We start from the raw sequence: 5,543 nt of genomic DNA, 5'->3' as shown, positions 1-5,543 counted from the left end.
TTTGAGACAGAGTCTCGCTCTGTTGCCCAGGCTGGAGTGCAGTGGCATGATCTTGGCTCACTGCAGCCTCTGCCTCCCAGGTTCAAAAACTTTCATTGAGAGCTGGGATTAGAGGCACCTGCCACCACGCCCAGCTGATTATTTTTAGTAGGGCCAGGGTTTCACCATGTTGGCCAGGCTGGTCTTGAACTCCTGACCTCAGATGATCCACCCGCCTCAGCCTCTGTCCGAAATGCTGGGACTACAGACGTGAGCCACCACGCCCGGCCAAACACCCCCTTTAAAGTTAGTAACAGCTCAGTGGTGTAGTAATCAGCAGACCCATCGACACAGTGCAGCTTCACATTATTTGTCACTGTTGCTAAAACAAGTGAGACAGATAACTAACAAAGCTTAAGTGCATTGGAGAAGACAGTTTTTGCCCCTCTTGTTTCCTTCATGTGTTATTTCAAGGCAGTTCATGAGAGGACATCTGTGTTGAATGTCAAAGGACCAATATTCAGTCTGGGAAAGTGTTAAGATTCTCTGGAAAAGAACAGTGAGCTTGGAAACAGAAATGGTCATTTCTACACTTCTCTCCCTTCCGTGTCTCGTCTCTTAATTTGAAGGGGACTTAATTAGGTGGACTGGGGCTCCAGATGGCCCCTAAGAAGCCAGACAAATAAGCATAATAGAAGGTATCTTTTACAATTGACTTTTGCTCTAGCCCAACTGGTGAAAGGGCCAGCACTTTAGAAAGACTTGCCTCGGGACTTCAGCAGTCAGCATTTTTGTAGAGAGTTTTTTAGAGTAAAACACTTCCAGTGCATTTTAAAAATAAACCTTTTATAACATTTTTAGATTTCTGGAATTATTACAAAGATAGTACAGAGAGTTCTTGGATACCCTATATCCAATTTCCCTTGTTATTATCATTTCACGTTAATACAGTACCTTAGTCACAATTAATGAAGCAATATTGTTACATTATTGTTAAGTAAAGTTCACCTTGTATTCAAATTTTCTGTTTGTCCCACTGTCATTTTTTGTTGTTCTTGTCCCAGGAGCCCAACCAGGATACTATACTGCAATCAGTTGTCCTGCCTCCTTGGTCTTCCTTGGTCTGTGACAATTTCTGAAACTCTCTTTATATTTGATATCCTCGACAGTTTTGAGGAGTACGTGTCTGGTGTTTTGTACGATGTCCTCAGTTTGAGCATGACTTATACTTTTGCCATGAGTAGGCCAGAGTTATGTGTTTTGGGGAGGAGGACCACAGAGATAAAGTTCGATTCTCATCATATCATATCAAGGGTCCATCCTATTCATTATGACTTATTACCACTGTTGATGTTAACCTTGATCATCTGGCTAGAGGTAGTGGTTGTCAGCTTCCTTCACTGTGAAGTTACTGTTTTTCCTCCATTTCCATACTGTTCCCTTTGGAAGAAAGTCATCACGTGCCGCTTAAGGAGTGGAAAGTTAAGCTCTACTTCCTTAGGGGCAGAGTATCTAAATAAGTTGTAATTCTTTTGTATAGAAGATTTGTCTCTTCTTTGCCACTTATTTATTTATTCAATCATTCTTAGCAGTATAGGTTCAGATATTTATGTTATACTTTGGGTGAGAGTCGATTACCACTTGATTTTATTGCTCAAACTTTTCCAGCTTTTGCACCGAGAACTCTTTAAGTTGGCTCTTGTACCTGTTTGATGTGCCCCCATCATTGTGGTTTGTTCACATGTTTTTGAGCACCTTCTTAACTCTCTGGCAGTATAAGAAGCTGTAGGCTCATTGTGTATATTTCCTGTCCCAGTCTTGGAATGAGTCATTTCTCTAAAGAACACTGGTGTCTTTTATTGGAGAATGGTATTAGAAACCACCATCTGGGTGCTGGCGGTGTGCATTACTACTGGGGAGACATTACTTCTAGGTCTTCTCAGCTGACAGAGCAAGGAGGTATATGTGTGTATGCTCACCTGTCCACATACACATATCAATAGATGCTGCTAAATGTAACCACCTCTACTTCTATTAAGCTAAGTGTCATGCTGATGTCCCCAACTCTAATGCATTGACATGGATCATTCTAGCCTCCTTTCTTGCTCATCTGTAAGTTCCCACTCCGACAGTGAGAAACCCGGCTCTCACACCTGCCATCCCTTTGCCGGATTTCTCAATTGCAGTATACACATCTAGTAGGCCATCCACTGCATTTTCTAAAACTGATTTGATACATACGGAAATAGAGAAACAAGTGAAAGTGTTTCTCAGCTTACTCTAGTAGGTGGCTTACCTCATGTGACAGTGCGGTGAAGATTATAAACGTGTTAGTGAGCTTATTTGGCCCGAGTAGGATTGTTCTAAAGAATGTAAGGTTCAGAGGGAAGAGGGGCACTATTAATTTTATTTAAGATGTGTACTTCCTTATGCTGCACTGTTAGAACTTGGAAAGAAGCAATGTTGACTTAGTATACAGACTAAATGTCTGGTGAACTGCTACTTCCTTCTCCCGACTTCTAATCTCTGAATATTTAAATTTTATCGTATTTCCAGGTCCAGATCAAATGCTGTCTCTTTCACAAGGCCTTCTCTGAGTACCCTTCTCTGCTTCCATGCCCTGAGAAGATAGCTTCTTTTCCCCTCTTACAGTGGAGCATTCATCACTTCCAATCCTGTGTTCTTCTGTTTTGCCTTATAGACAGACTCTGCCCAAGACCATGCCCCCGGCTAAACAATTGATACCACTTTAGTATTATTTCCTTGATTTCCTGGCTGGGGGAGCCTCTGCTTGTCATTGTTTCTAGGTAGCCCTTATGAGCTTTGAAATCTTTGGCAAGAAATGGGCTGGGTGTGATGGCTTCAAGCAGGATTTCAAAAATGCTGTGTGCTGTGGTCAGGGCTGCTTCTCACTCAGAAACCTCTTGGGAATGTGCTCCCCGCTACTGCATCCTTTTTGCTTCCATACACCTACCTTATCACCAAAAAACCTCAACACAAACCGAAACCAAAGAACACCAGGAACAGGAACTGAGCTTTGACTTTTGAAATGTCAAGAAGTTGTTGTAAGATGAGAAGCTGAGCGGGAAGCTTCCAGCCCTTCCTGTTGCAAGCACCTGTGCTGCAGAACCCTGGCCCTTCGCTCTCGGGTTGTGACGGAGCCGCTGTGTTTCTCCATGGCACCCCTCTATCTGTGTGTGCAGCACCAAGTGGGCGGGAAGTTAAAAGAGGTGGGAAAAGCCACCGAGCTCAGGAGAAGCCAAACCTTGCACAGTGGAACGGAACGGGCAGTCCGTTTGTGGGGAAAATACGAGACTGAGGTCGGGTGCTTTGTGGGGCAGCAGACAAGGGAGAGGCTCTTCCCTGAAGTGGCTGGAGTAGGTATGGCCACGCTCACAATGTGTTTCCTTTTAACCATATCTTAAATCTAAAGACAGCTGACTATTATTTGTGCAAACTTTCCATAAAAATGTAACAAAAAATTTATTTTCTCTGTCCTGATTTAAGTTTTCTTCCCCCCAACCGCCATCCCAGCCCAGCCACATGGTTTCGTTGGGGTTGCTTGTCATTTCTTCCCCCACCTCCTGCGCCTTCTCTTTGCCTCTGTGGGATTTTGCTTGCAGCTAATTTTTCATTTTAATGTTCTCGTTTCTCTCCCCCTGTCCCTCACACTTTGAGAACAAGTCCGTGAGTTTGATTTCTTGATAACTTTTTCATATCTTCCTAGAGCAGTTTCCCCAACTGTTACTAACTCATTTTGTAGTCATAATGTGGCTATTTGTAAAGCCTCACTAGGGATGTCTACTATAATATAATACTAACAAACTACTTGCTATTACTCCCAAATATTCAAGCTAGTTAAAAAAAAAAAAAAAAAAAAAAAAAAAAAGCCAGCAACTCTGCTTGTCTTGTTCTGGTTGACTGATGTAATACCAGAAATCTCCCAGGCCTCTGGTTTACCTGAGGTGTCTGGAGTTGGTGTATTTGAGGGGAATTGCTAAAATGAAGTTGCACCAAGGTTCAGACAACTTGGGCTGGGTTGCAGCCCAGGGTGAATTGAATGACTACAAAGTCAAGTTCCCACTGGGAGATGTAACCTTACAGGTAAATTGAACAGGGCCTTCCAAATCCATACTTCTTGAAAGTCTTGCCTCTATGAAAATACTCATCTTAATTTTAGTCATCTGTATGTCCCAATTTTTCTACAGTAAGCACATATTATTCTAAACTCAGAAAACTATTTATGGAAAACTAAAATGTTTAAGAATACAATAAACAGAAGGAGCTGGGATGTGGTGGCTCGTGCCTGTAATCCCAGTACTTTGGGAGGCCAAGGTGGGCAGATCACTTGAGGTCAGGAGTTCGAGACCAACCTGTCCAACATGGCAAAAACCCTGTCTCCACTACAAATACAAAATTTAGCCAGGTGTGGTGGCACATGCCTGTAATCCCAGCCACTTGGGAGGCTGAGGCAGGAGAATCACTTTAACCTGGGAGGCGGAGGTTGCAGTGAACCAAGATCACACCACTGCACTCCAGTCTGGGCAACAGAGCAAGACTCCATCTTTCAAACATAAAATAAAATAGAATAAAATAAAATTAAATTAAAATTAAAAAGTCACAAATTGTGACTACCATGTCTCCCCTCTTTCGACACTCTCGAGCTCATCTGTCTTCTGGTTGGCGAGTGCTTCCTTTCTCCACAGCATCTTCTGGCCACTTCACTCTGACTGAGGCTGAATTTTGAAGCTTACAGATTTCTCGTGAGTATAAAAAGCCTTATTAATTTTTTCGAGCTGTAAATCAATGTTCTTCCTGCTAGCCAGAGCAAAAATATTGTTCTGTTCTCAATAAAGTGCGATCCAGAATTTTTTTTTATTTCTTTTTAAATTTCTTTTTAATTTTTATTTTTTTGAGACAGAGTCTTACTCTGTCGCCCAGGCTGGAGTGCAGTGGCACGATCTCAGCTCACTGCAACCTCCACCTTCCAGGTTCAAGTGATTCTCCCACCTCAGGCTCCTGAGTAGCTGGGATTACAGGCATGCACCGCCATGCTCGACTAATTTTGTATTTTTAATAGAGATGTTGGTCAGGCTGGTCTTGAACTCTTGACCTCAGGTGATCCCCCTGCCTCAGCCTCCCAAAGTGCTGGGATTACAGGTGTGAGTCACTGTGCCCAGCCCAGAATTTCTTACTATGAAGCAGGATTAAGAGGGGAAAACTTTCAGGAGTAAAGATTAAATGTCATTTCTTCCTTGAGGCACAGAGTAAAAGCCATCATGTAGCAAAGACAAATGAATTATTTGTAGTCAGTGTAAGCTGGTGCTTGATTTTTTTTTTTTTTTTTTTAAATAGAGATGACATCTTGCTATGTTGCCCAGGCTGGGCTCGAACTCCCAGGCTCAAGCAATCCTCCTGATTTGACCTGCCAAGTAGCTGAGACTACAGGCACGTGCCACTGTGCCTGGCTTATTCTCCTTAATCCTTACTGGAGTATTTAGACATTCTTCCTAAATGGTTTGTCACAACTAACTCATTTCCCTTCAATATCCAAGTGAGAATCT

This window comes from Colobus angolensis, unplaced genomic scaffold (assembly GCF_000951035.1).
Source record: "Colobus angolensis palliatus isolate OR3802 unplaced genomic scaffold, Cang.pa_1.0 Scaffold5, whole genome shotgun sequence".
NCBI classification, from domain to species: domain Eukaryota; kingdom Metazoa; phylum Chordata; class Mammalia; order Primates; family Cercopithecidae; genus Colobus; species Colobus angolensis.
This window is presented reverse-complemented; position numbering follows the sequence as displayed.